At 40.1% G+C, this 14,063-nt stretch overlaps 1 pseudogene; it reads right to left on the reverse strand.

The window, feature by feature from the left end:
• Positions 1-2,247: 2,247 nt before the first annotated feature.
• Positions 2,248-2,713, reverse strand: LOC109391525 (ubiquitin-conjugating enzyme E2 L3 pseudogene; annotated as a pseudogene).
• Positions 2,714-14,063: the final 11,350 nt, after the last annotated feature.

Raw genomic sequence — 14,063 nt, forward strand, 5'->3', positions numbered from 1 at the left:
CAGTGTCTATGAAGTCAGATTTCCAAGTTGCAGTAAACACTGTGAGCAAAAATACATGATTTAGTGAATCTTTCACAGATTCCTTTTGTTTTCTTCAAGGGACTATGAAAGCTGCTTTTAAAGGGCAAGCCAGGCAGTGAATTTTCCTGTTTTAATTTCAAAGTTCAGCATGTTGTTTTATGTTCCCAACAGCTTCCTGTTTCTCCTTTCCCTCAGAGTTCAAGATTAATAGCAATTTTCCATCCTGAAAACGGATGTAAACATTTCATCCTTATGGATTCCCGGGAAGCTGGGCCTGTTGATTGTGTGCACACAGGGGCCTCTATGAGGTAGCTTGTGCTTCTCAAGGCCCCCCTTTAAATTGGACAAAGAGGTGGGGTGATAATTACAAACTTATTTTGATCAGAAGCCCATGCTCAGAATCATGCCCTCGGAGGCTTCTAATTTTGCAGCCTGGAAGAATCCTCTTCTAGAGGTCTGCACTTGGCTTTGGTGGCTGAGTATCATGAGTCTTTCTCCATCCCAAAACCAGACATGTCAATGTTGATGCCATGCTGTCGGATCTCTGCCTCTATTATAACGTCTTTTCCCTTCTAAAAGCCCAGCAACGAGAAGTCGATGGTGACAGAAAAGTCTAGAAAGAGGTATAAATAGGAGTATAAAGACAAGGCAAGACTTAGCCTGCAAGATAGAAACAAATGAAAGGGGAAGCACCATGGTGGAATAAAAGTAAAATATTTACAAGTGAGGGGCAAATTTAGAAATGTAAAGGATATTTAGAAAGAGATAAGAAAAGATCTGTAGGAAATCTTTACCCTTCCACCCTTCCCTACAATACTCATTTCCCCAGTCACCTCACAACCCCCTTCCTTCTTTGACACACATACCCCTCAACCTCCCTACAGATGCAGTCTGGCAACAAGTGGTCGCAAAGGATTTAATCACTTCCTAAGCAAGGCAGGGAAAATCTGGTCCTTTGTGTCTAGTATTTACGATTCACAAAGACCTTACATGCTGCAAATGGGAGCAATCATGTTTCCTGACAGAAGTCCCTCTCTCTGCATTTGTTTGCTTAGAGATGATGGATTCATGATCCATCAATCCTAGGAATCAAAACCCTTTGGCTCGCAGCTGTTACCCTGCCACGTATGGCTTTTACCTAGTTCTTCAAGCCATCTGCCAGCCATCTTTCCGTGGTCATTGAGATAAAGTGAGATTCTTTTCAATGTTGTCAATGTTTATTGAATACTTACAATGTGTTGTTTTTGTGCTGGAGAGTGGCAAGTTGAAAGAGGTAAAAATGAGTACTATAATCTTGATCTCTTGAAAATGAGTAGAAACAGGGTAACCCAATGAGAATTATGACCTTATGCTCATGGCCTCCACCAAAGACCATGAGCTGGTTAAACACAGACTTGTCAAAGGTGAACTTGTATGTCTTTCACCTGGGACCAAGGGCCACCTCTGATAACTGCGTAGTTATCAGATGCCTGCAGACCCAATATGGGCTATTCCCAACAGGCATAGCCAAGTAAGATTTCAGATGTCTTAGTAACTTCCCAGGAAGACAGTGACTATTTTTCTTGGTTTGACTTGGATGAATGAGGTGGGTTAGAGTAACTGTGACTAATACCATGTCGTGGTGACCACATGGCCATCACGTAGTGTTACAATTAATCTTAATCTGCATGAACCAGTTTATATCCATCCTGATCCATCACCCTCACTAAGCTCCTACAGAATGCAGAAAGATGTACAATTTAATAGGAGAAACAAAATGAACACACAGGGGGCAGCCAAGTGGCTCAGTTGGTTAGAGCTCGTGCTCATAACACCAAGGTTACTGGTTCGATTCTCACATGGGCCAGTGAGCTACTACATTGAAGGACAATGACTTGACTTGGAGCTGATGGGTCCTGGAAAAAACACCTGTTACCCAATTAAAAAATAAAAAAAATAAATAAATGAACACACAGCAAAGTATAGTGTAGAGAATAAAACCCAGGCTCTGAAGCCAGACTTTCTGAATTTGAATCTTGATTGTACTATCTTTTTTTTAATGTTTAATCCCTTTATAGGTTATCTAGGCCACCACTTTTGATTAAGAAAACTGGAGAAAGTTAGCAACTGCCACAAGCAAATGCCAGGTGGTGGCATGTGTCAGTTTTCCACAGAGTCCTGCTTTGCAGGGTATCTGCACTGCTCTGGGTCTCTGCTCACACTCGCTGGAATTAACCATGGCAGATTTTAGTCCACAGGTCGCTTTCCCCCATATCCCTTTTTAAACTCTTCAGCATTCTTACAAAATTTTTTACAGTCCTTATTCTTCAGCTAGGTCAGCCTGAAGGGGGTGCTCAGGCTAAGGGTCACTCACCAGTTCTTTGAGGGGCTGGATTACTTAGTCCAGGTTTTGGGTTGCTGGCTTCCAGTTTTTAGCGCTAATTACTGGCAGACAGACCTGTCCCTTTTCATCGATGTGGGGGTGATAGATCTTTGTTTTAAATGTGATCTTTGATGGTTTGAATAGTTATTCTGCTGGAAAGTTACTTCCGATTCTGAAGGTCCCCTTATTATATGGAGGGTTGTCAGGAACAATAAGCCCTTGCCAGGTCAATAAATTAACTTCATCAACCTGGATGTTACGGAATTTTTTCATTCCATATTTGCAGATTTCTTCAAGCTCCTTCATCAGCCTCCTGCTGGCCGTCATCTTGGATCTCCTGATTGTACTATTTACTAGCTGTAAGACCATGGACAATTTCCCTAATCTATAATATGCCTTGGTTATCTCACCTGTAAAACTAGGATAATAATAGTAGCATCTGCCTCAGGGAGTTATGAGAGTTAAATGAATTAGTACATTGAAGTGCTTTGAATAGTGTCTAGGCCATAGTATGTGCTTGATAAATGTTAGATATTGTTAGTATAGTAACTACCTTAAGCAAGTAAGTTCATTCAGGACTAATTAACATAATATTATACATGTTGAGAACTCAGAGCATAGATTATATTGATCAAGGCTAGAGAAATCAGAGTTGGCTTCATGGAGGTGGTGGCACTTGAGCTCACTTTTGTATACAAACGGGACTTTCAAGGTAAGGGAATAATAATCAGCAATGTCATAGACATATGAATGAGTTAAGCATCACACATAGGAAGAGCCTGATTACTACGTTCTACAAGAGTCAAAGGTGCAAGATTCTTAGGCAATCGCTGAAGATAATAAGCATTCACTGTTTAAAATTCCTTCCAGACTGAGTGATAGTGACACAAGGTGACAGAATGAGTACATTGCATAAGATGACAGAGAACAATTTTAATGATAGAATTAATTTATATTAGTACAAGAAAACAAGTAACTTTATTGAACAGAAATTTGGAGAAGTTACTCTAACGTAAGGAAGAGGGTGTATAAACCAGACTTTAAGTTTCAAATAACAGAATCCACTCTATATAGGTTAAGCAGAAAAGAAACATATTAAGGAATATTAACTACTTACCAGAATGGGGAAGGAAGAGTAAGAGTCAAATTGTAGAGTTACATGGGCCCAAACAATGTCTAACCATGCCAGGGGCTTCCCTTATGTTCCCTGCCATCACTGCTCAGCACCTATCATATTCAGGACTGGATAACAGAAGCCCCATCACTGCCATCTTTGAAGTAATGGTCTAAGTCAGGGGCTGGCAAGCTCGTAGGGTGGTCACCTATTTGGCAAATAAAGTTTTATTAGAACACAGCCGTGCCCACTGGTTTATATAGTGTTTATAGTTGCTTTTATGCTATAGAGTTGAATAGTGCAGATAGAGTCCAGCTGGCCCACAAAACTGAAATGTTTACTATTTGCCCCTTTGCAAAAAAAGTTTGCTAACCACTGGTCTAGAACTGATTTAGCCTTGAGAAGAAAAAATAGACCTAGCCCTAGAACCAAAAATGAAACCATGGCATACCCTACCATTCAGCACATCCTCCTTTCTCACCAGACACGAGCTATAATAAACAGAAGCAGCATCCAATCTTCTCAAATACAAAGATGATACTAATAATCACAAAGCATTTAAAGAAAACTAAGTACAGAAATGAAGATACATAGAAGATGAAATACTCCATAAAGAAAAAGAGTTATCAGAACAAACAGAAGTATACTGTAAAGTAAGTATAATTAACATCTATAGAAGTTTAAGAGAAGGTGTTGTATCCAGAAAACAAGTTTATTACTCTAAAGAAGCAAGGAAATTAAACAAAACAAAACAAAAACACATGATCATGAAAAACAAGAGATGAATGCACATAGGTAAAGAGCATGAGTAAAACTTTTCCCAGAAAACACTGCAAGATGGCAACAATTTGGGAAGTGTGAGAGAAAACTTAAATGCTATGAAGGATAGGTTAAAAGCTCCCATATCCATCCCCAAAGAGAATAAAAAGGACAAGGTGGGGGTGGGGGCCAGGGATACCCTAAGGGGGAAAAGGATCTTTACATTAAATGGTGAGCAGGTTGGGTGCTAAGCAGGCTGAGTGAAAGTCTCTTCTATACATTTTGTTGAAATGTAAAACACCAAAAATACAAAATCTTAAAACTTTGTTAGGGTTAGAACTAGAGTTACCGCTAAGAAATTAGAATCCACTTGGCATCAGATGGTCCACTGACACATTGGATCCTAGAATAATGAAGCAGACACAAGAAAGAAGACATAATTATAGTTATGGTTAAAATTTTAAATTATAAGAGAAGCTATATGATAAATCCATATGAAATGAAAATTATATAGAAAAGTGGTATCCAAGCTGGCTAAAGATGAGTAGAAAAAAGTGTATAAACCAGTGGAAAATAGAAAAGATACCCAAAGATCTCTACCATAGAAGGAAATGGTTACTGATAGATTATAGCTGCCAAATTTTTTAAGAACTCATAATTTCTGTTTTATAGGTTATTACAAAGATAGAAAAAGAGGAAAGTATCCTAACTTAGGCTAAGGCTAGCATAACTCTACCCAAAGCAGAAAAGACTGTCATGAAAAAGGGAAGTTGTAAGCAAATCTCACCTTTGAACAAAGATGCAAAGCTTCTAAATAATATATTAGTAAATCAATTCCAAGAGTACGAAAAATGAGTAATAACTCATGTTGTTTTATCACTTCATTTTCCCTCCTGTATTGGGGAAGTTATGGAAGTTATATTCTCTTCCACTCATTAGTTAGTTATTTGGTGCTTTTTTAAGACTTTTTTTTTTTACCATTTTCTTTAACTTTTTAGTTATTCTCAGTGGAAAGGTTGGTCTAAATTATGCAGTGTGCCATTGCTAGAAATAGAGGCTCTGGAACCCTCACTTTTTTTTGGAAAAAAATTCACTGCCCTTAAATATCATCCATAAACATAAATTCTAAATGAAATATAGTGTTAGGGGGAAAATGAAGAACTTTTGATATCATTATCCTGGCCACAGGTAGTGGTAAAAATGAGAGTAGGAGGATGTTTTTCCTAAGCAAGACCCAAAACCCAGATGCTATAAAGAAAAATGACCAATAAACTTGACCACATACAAATTTAAACATTTAAATTTAAATTAAACTCATTACAAATTTACAAGTACAAATTTTAATTCATTTGACAAAGGACATCATAAATAATGTAAAGAGACAGAGACAACTTAAAAGAAGATATTTGGAACCCAAATAACAAAGAATAATGTCCATAATATGGAAGAGAGGATTTACAAATCTGTAAGAAAATGAAAAAGAACTAGACCTTCTCTCAAACGAGCCAAACTTTTCAATAAGCAGTTCACAGAACAAAAAATGCAAATGAATAAAGTTAAGAAAATAATCAACTTCACTAATAATCAATGAAGTGAAACCAGACTATGAATAAACTCATACTAGCATACACTGCTGGTGATAACAAAAGTGTATGTACTTTTAGCTAGCATTTTATCTCTGATTATCTATCCTAAAATACTTGCACAGGTTTGCAAAGATGCTTATTTGGAAATCTTCAGTGCCCCTCAGGAGCTAAATAAAGATTAAATATGCAAACTATGAAATACCACTATGTAGCTCTTATAAATACTGGGATAGATTCATACATGCTTCAGGGAAATATAATTACAAAAAGATATTCAGTAAAAGAAATAAATTGAGAAATTTTGTTTTTCATTTATGTAAGAAAAAACAAACTCAGGTGTATTTGCACATACCTAATTATAAATGCTAAAACAAAACTAGAAAGATGAACACCAAATTGTGAGCAATGTTTGCATATGGGAGGCATGAGTGTTGGATGTGGGTGATGGGGACTTTCACATGTGTTTCCCTGCATAATAATATATTTATTGAATATTTTATGATGAGCTGCATTCATTCATTACTTATAAATTAAAAAAAAAGTATGGCACATACAGTGTGAGATACAATTAAAGGACCCTGAGCTTTGCAATCAAGCAAACTTGTCTTCTATAATATAATCCTGGCTTTTTCTTGCTGGTTCTGTGAATCTAGGCAAAGTTCCTCAGCTCTCTGAAACTTCATCTGAATTTATACATCTTTCTTTCTTTTTTTTTTTTTTAAAGATTTTATTGGGGAATTGGGGGAGGGGAACAGCGCCAGGGAATCAGGGAAGGGGAACAGACAAGTTGCTGTCCTTTTGTTCTTCAGTGTAGTTGTGGAGGACGTCGCTTCATTGGCCCATGTTGATATTGTGATCATTGTGCTATTCTGGGGTGAGGCAGATCAGTCGCCAGCCACTGGACGGCCATTCACGGCAGTTTTTGGCAGTTCACACTGGCTGCCAGCCACTCACAGTAGCTTTTTATGGCAGCCCACTGCAGCCCCACTGCAGCCTATGTCATCACCGGCAACTCACGGCTGCCCAGCTCCAGGTCGAGCTGTTGTTCACCATCTTAGCTGTAGAGGGTGCAGCGTCACTGGCCCTCATGTGGGATCTGAACCGGGGCCCTGCTGCTCAGAGCTGGCATCCCAAGCCAACTCTTACCCAATGCACCACTTGGCTGGCCCTATACATCTTTCAAATGAGGGTAATTAAATAAAAACATGTATGTAAATGTCAAACGTTTTGAATATAGGAGGGGGTTTTCAATAAAATTTGCTGTGTTCCTTCTCTCAGGGGATAGTGAAAAATAAGTAAGATGGAGGTAGGGTAAGGCCTTCTTCTTCAAGACTTTGAGAGTGAGGGAGAATGACTTAGCCTTCATTTGATAAGAAGAGCCACAGTAAAATCTTGAATTGTTGGAGAGTGACTTGATCCAAGAAGATGTTTTAAGAAGATTAGTTTGGCAGTTCTAAAGAGAAAAACAAGTCCATTGGCATAGCTGTATCTCTCTTTCTGTATAAACGGTGACATTGTAGAATTGGAAGCCTTTATGATGCATCATTTGTTTTTCATTTTCACACATGACCTAGCTGAGGATCTGGGCAAAAAAGAGGTCCCCAGGGAAGCCCAGAGCTGTGTAGCTTTATTTGATCCACTCAGAATCAGCATTGTGGCCAAGCTCCAGTGGAGTCCGTTTCTCTTCATTGCTTTTCACCAGAATTGTCTGTTTTTCTTTCAGATTCCTAAGCTACCACTACAGCTATTGAAACATAACCAATTGTTCTTTAGTTAGTTGATGGACACTTTGAAGGTAGACCTGGTTTAGTCATAGCACCAAATATTCCAAATAAACTTAAGATAGACTTTTTGTGCTTTCCTGGGAGATAACTGATATTCTGGAAGGATATTCTCACATGGCATGCCCATATCAATCTAGCTGAGGCCCATGGCTCCTAGCTTGGTCATTCAGGATAACCCTATGTCCTGATACATGTCCCCTACAGGATAACACTTGTCTGAAGCCTACTTAATGACCATAGTAACAATAATGAATAAATCTGCATAATAATTTGGAATTTGCAAATCCTATAAATATCTACAAATGAAAAGTAGACCGTATTCCTTAACAATCTTCACACCAGGGTTCTCTCAGCCTGTGTCTTTATCTTCCTTTTCTCTCCACACCAGAAACCATCCTGGTGGACTCTCCAAATTTGGGTGGTGCTTACACTGAGCTCAGCTTTGAGAAGGAAAGGTATAGGTACTAAGCTTTTCGGTGTTTAGTGTGCTGTGAAACCATGCCCTGCCCATATTCATTTCCAAAGAGTTGGAGATACAGATTTTTGCAGTCAATATTGAAAGTGGATAGGCTGGAGTGGATGAAATGTTAAGACAGAAACGGCTGTACGCCTCTTGGTACACCCTGCAAGTCATTCGACAACCTGCTCTGAGAATCACACTTTTGCAGGCTCCTTTATCTATGTTCTATGCTGCAAGGTGAACACTGAACTTACAGAATATAAGATCACACTGAGTGGGTCTAAGGCACGTCATACCATACAATAAAATACTTGTATTTTGCTATATTTAAATATTTATTCTGTTTTATTTATTTTTTTCCGTTAAGAAAGTGAAAGAACAGACAGATCAGACGAGTACACAGAAAAGAGTGCAGAAAGATGTATCTATCTGTAGCTTAAAGAATAAAGTGGAGAACCACAGTGCTATCTCCCAGGTCAAGGAATTGAAGCTTGCCAGCACCCAGGAGTTCCTTTGATGTCCTTCCTTGTCATTACCACGATTTCTCTCCTGAGCTCAGCAAGATATTATCTTAGATTCTCTTAAAAGCTTTATAATCTTGCCTTTTGCATTTAGGTTTATAATCAACCCTGGACAATTTTTTGTGTCTGGGATGAGGTACAGATCCAGCTTTTTTTTTCTCCCTCATTTGAATACTCAATTGTCCCAGTACTATTTATTAGAAAGCCTATCTCCATTGCACTGCATAAATCAATTAATTAACTGTCTCTAGGCCCTGAATTCATTTACCCTGCTTTAAACACACACTATTCTAGCTCCTCTTTCTTGAATCTTTCTTATGTCTGAGGCTCTATGTTTAACAGACAATTTTCATTTAGTCCTCATAGTAACTGTGTGAAGGTGTTCCTATTTTTATCCTCAGGTGGTTCAGGAGTTAAGTAACTTGCCCAAGGTGACCCAGCTAGTTAGTGACAGTCAAGGTTCCAAAGTCCATCCTCTTGCATTTTACTGTAAAGCCCAAATACCTTCAATAGTGATGGCCAGCAACCATTTCAGTCACAATCTCTTAGATATCCTGCCTAAAACCTGCCCTGAACCATTCTAGACACGTAACTTGCTCTCTCTGTCTGTCTGGAGACGTATCTGCTAATTGGATTCGAATTCTTGGTCTATTTAAAGAATCAAATATTAGTCAGACACTCAGGCAGCCCAAGCCTCAGGCTCTCTGCCATGTGCTCTTGCCAAGGGACCTTGGCTAGGTCTGGGGTTTTCCCAAAAGGGTTTGATACTTGATACTTACACTTCAGCCTAATTTTCAACCTGTGATGCTTTCCTGAGCCCTTACAGGTAGTTGATTGTGCAGCTTTTCCTTTGTGTGCAAAGAATGTTCCATCATCAGCTGAGATTTACTCTTCTCAAAGGTATCAGTGAGAGATGGCAGCCTGTGGGAATGAGACAGCTGATCGAAGGACTGGGAATGGGTCCTTGGATTGACGCGCATTGCTTGGTTGCCAAGCAGGGCTACGTTTTCCAAAGAGATAATTATCTAAGGTCTGTTTCAGAGCTGAAATCTGGCTCATAAAAAAGAAGGGGTTCGGGGCAATGCCATTCACACTGAATTTGCCAAATCCTTGATCATGAAATATTTTCAGAATGTTGGCAATCACTTCTGGGTAACCCCAATTACACAACAGTTGCCAAAGCTGCCAGACACACTGGTATGAAATGCTTAAGGAAGGTCAGAAACATGAGGGAGTTCATTGCCTTTCTCTGAAATATCTTACTGGCTCTGAATATGAAGAATTTGGATAATCTTTCCTGCTACAAAGTAACATGTCAGAGCATGGACATTGCTACCTTCTCCCATCCATGTGACATTGCCACACGTCCGCACAGCCCCCTCTAGGTTGCAGGAAGGATGGATACAACCTGCTGAGTATGGTTTGTTGTTTAAAAATTCTGTGCTTCTTTTTTTCTAAGGCTCCTCACTTGAGATGTGGTGGCTAAAGGCCAGCAGTATTTTGGAAAGAATAGTTCAGGTTTCATCCCGGAGTCTGTTCCATGCCTGGGGGTCCCCCACCACACACCTTTAGGTTTGCTGACAACCTGTCAACAACAAGATGACTTGAGCTCTTAGCACAGGTGGTGTGTTCTACTGCTGGGAAATGTGGTAGGCAATGCGAGGCCACTGCTGGGGTGTGGGGTGACTATCCCCCTTTTTTGAAGATTCAGAAAGATCCTAGTTTTCTTGAGGCATGAAATATGCCTGTGTTTAGTGACATTTCATATTACCAGAGCCTTCACTGCCCGTGTAAAACACTGCATGTTTTTGATACATGCTATCTCACTTTTTCAAAAAACTTTTTTTCATCAGCAGTTGTCACTGCTATCTGCATGGGCTTCAAGAATGACCTCAGGTGATTATGTAAGTATTGGATTTATTTATAGAAGGAATAATATAAATTTCCTCATGGCAAAACCCTAAATTGCAGTGATGCCTCTTCTTCAAAATCAGCTGCAAACTGTTTATTTCAGCCTCTCCTGGCACTAGAGGAAGCTGGGAGAATGAGGAAAGAATGCGCAGTCAATTTAACCTGTTCTGGACTTACATATAGCTAGTTCCACGCAAAGATATTTCTCAAAGTCTGAATTTTTGTTGTGAGTCCCAAAAATTGCCGACATGAATTGGTTCACTGTAAATGGGGCTTCAGGGAAATCAGTGAAAACCTATATTATATTTTGTCAGTGATCTTCAACATATAGTGTCTACATTTATAGAGAATGCGTTGGCAGTAAGGAACTTGAGATTGATTAGAAACTCTAGGAGAATGCAAGTTGGAGACACACAGCTGCTGAAATTGTTTGTCTCTCTGGTTTGCTGTTTGGGGGCTGCGGTAGATGAGAGTACTGTTCTGATGCTTGCCTTTCCTAATAAAAAATGTTTCTGAGAACATCAGGAATTGAAAGAGAGAGACTCTCTGATGTATTCTAAGATAAACCAATAAAAAAACAAAACAAAACAACAACAACAAGGCAACGTCTGGAAAACAGATGGAGTTTGTTAGGACTGCTGATGCTGCGCCCTCCACCCCCTCGCCCCGCCCCCAAGCTGTGCTAGCTGAAACATGAAGCAAGGTGGAATCCAAAGAACAGGGCACAGAGGCCAGACGAGGCTTCTAGATGGTGGCTCCCACCCCTGGCTTCACCCGCCACACCCACTATTATTTGCAAGCACTTTTGAGGAGTCCCTCTGGCGTCTCAGAGTCAATTTAGGGTTGGTGCCCTCTGTAAGTTCTCTCCTTCAGTGTGTCCAGATCTTCATTCCTCAGGCCAGACATGTCCTGGGGCTCTGACGTGTGCAATGAGTGTTTCGGTCGAACCTGCCTTGGCACCTGGGGATTTAATAAAAAAAGACTGAAGGAGCAAGGATATCCCAGGAAGATGGTTTCCAGCTGACACACTGTTTCCACATCTGAGATGAGAGTGGCTCTGTCTGTTTGGCCACGATTGGTTACCTCCAACCACAACCACATCCTGACACTGACTAGGTGCCAGTATTTCTGGAATTGGAGGACCAAGGAAATCTATCATTTCAATAGACCTTATAATCACCCACTGAGTAGCTAGGGCTGTTGCCATCCATTTTCATTTTATGGGTGAGGAAATTGAGTCTCAGAAAGAGTAAATGCTTTTCCCCTAGAACTCAGGCTGCTAGATTGCTGCACTGGGACCATAACCCAGTTATTTTTATTCCAAACCCAGTGTTCCTTCTAGTACACCAAAGAAAGAGAAATGGAGTAGGAGCCCGAAGGTAATTTGAGCCAGACATCTAGGGAAATGGATGAATTTCTGATTTTTTGTTGTTGGAGAGGTTGAAGTTTTATCCGCAGCCTGAATCCAGCAAGGGTCTAAAAGAGGTCAGTTGGAGGATTTCAGGGGCTACAAGGAGTGGGGCTTCTTAGGGCCTGATCAGAGAGCTAGCTATTGGTTTGGAAGGAATTATGTTAAGAAGTAGAATAGCTGTAAAAGGTGAAAGCAGAATTTGGGATGAAAGGACTCTCGAGGTGAGGGATGAAGATGATACCTAAGGGTTACAGTATGCAAGGGTGAGCAGGAGGATGGGCCCAGGGACTTGGGCAGATTCTAAGGGTCTGAAGCTAGGGTGCTTTGAGAGGAACTACAGTTGAGTTGGAACAAAAAGCTGCAAACCAAAAAGTAAAACAATGGAGACTTGCAGAGAAAAAGCAGTATCTGTAATCACCGTGTCTCTGTGGTAGAGCCATGGTGCATGGTAACATGCTCTGTACCCCCTTTCACTTGGGAATTCTAGGAAAGCTCCAAGTATTGAACCTATGACTGCTCTTGGGAGAATAACAGATGCCTGTCTTCGCTCACAAAAGTTGGGCTTGAGATCCCTGAGCCAGAGCACATGACATTTTTTTATCCTTTATCTCACCCCTTGCAGACTTCAAAAGAGGACTTCCCTATGTTCCTAAACCAATCAATAGAGACAATGTATTGAAGCGGGAAGCTCACTGGAAGGAAGCTAGGAGACATAAGTTGAGTCCTAGCTTTGCCAATAACTGTGTGACCTTAGACAAGTCACTCACACTTCCTGGGCTTCACTATCCCCATTTGGAAATGAAAGATGAACAGATTCTATGGCATAAAAGGTCCCCAAGTCTAATAACCTGTGAAGCCAAGGAGAGATTCAGCTGCAACATTTATAAAGCATTTTGCTTTCTCATAGACACGGTTTTCAGAGGCTGTGTTTATTGCATGATGCTCACGTCAGGCTGGTTTCCAGGTCCTGATTTATGGTGCTAGTGATTTAATTTATCAGGCTTACCTAATTATGATTCCCATATAAAAACAAGTGAGCCAAGTTTTGTTCACTTAGCCTACCTAGGAAAAAAAGTCAAATTTTAATGATTTATAAAAATATCAAAATAAAAAAAGAACAGGGGACTGAAAACACCAGAGGCAAGGCTTTTTTTTTTTTTGCTTTGAAGAAGATGATAGAATATTTCTTTGAGCTATTAGTGTGCAGTATATGGGGAACACATTAAAACGCAATGAATGCATTTGGCATGTCCACACAGCGATGCCTGGAGAAGGTGGGAGCATTTCCACAGAGTGATAAACACTAACGCTCCTTCAAAAGGCTAGACTTGGGGTGGAGGGGAGACAAAGAAGTAATCATCCGAGGATGACATAATTCTAAGTGGATGATTCACATTTGCTTTCACTAAGCAAAGTTCCTGAGTGGAATATATGGCCAAGGAGGCTGTTAGTATTCCTTTTAGAACCATCACCTGAGGGCAACTGTTCATCAGATACAAAAGCCTCTGCAGGCTGAGAAGAGACAGGCTCCATGTTGGGTGAATCTGAATTTTTTTCGAAGGCTCTCCAATGTGCTTTTCTTACTATATTTGCTTTACTAGAGAGACAGTGTGTGCATGGTTAGGACCATGGGATCCTGAGTGAGACTCCCTATGATGTATCACTTAGTAGCTGGGTGACCTTGAGCAGGTTATTTCATCTTTTTCTTTTCTTTCCTTTTTAATTTTTTTTGGCATTTTCATCAAACGTTTAATTCCACTGGATGTGTACACTTTGGTATTTAATCTCTTGCCTTCGTTAACTTATCTCTAAAAGACAATTATAATAGAATCTCAGAGAGTTGGTGTAAAGAATAAATGAGCTAATACACAGACATAGCTTGAAAGAATGCCTGTTGAGTGCTGCTGAGTAGCCCTTGTGTACATAGGGTAATTGTTGCCGTTGTTGCATATCTTGATGTGGAATAATTTGTGGGCCCAGGTTGAGGTGTGGAGTAGGCATCTGATTAGGGGCCATAACTGGGCCTTGGCTGAGTAATGATGACAGTTGACATTGGCTGGACTGGAAAGACCAAAGCTTGCAGGGAAAGGTCCTACTACTCCTTAACCACAGTTCAGTCATCTCATATAATCCA

The sequence above is a fragment of the Hipposideros armiger genome, unplaced genomic scaffold (assembly GCF_001890085.2).
Source record: "Hipposideros armiger isolate ML-2016 unplaced genomic scaffold, ASM189008v1 scaffold_296, whole genome shotgun sequence".
In the NCBI taxonomy this organism is placed as follows: Eukaryota; Metazoa; Chordata; class Mammalia; order Chiroptera; family Hipposideridae; genus Hipposideros; species Hipposideros armiger.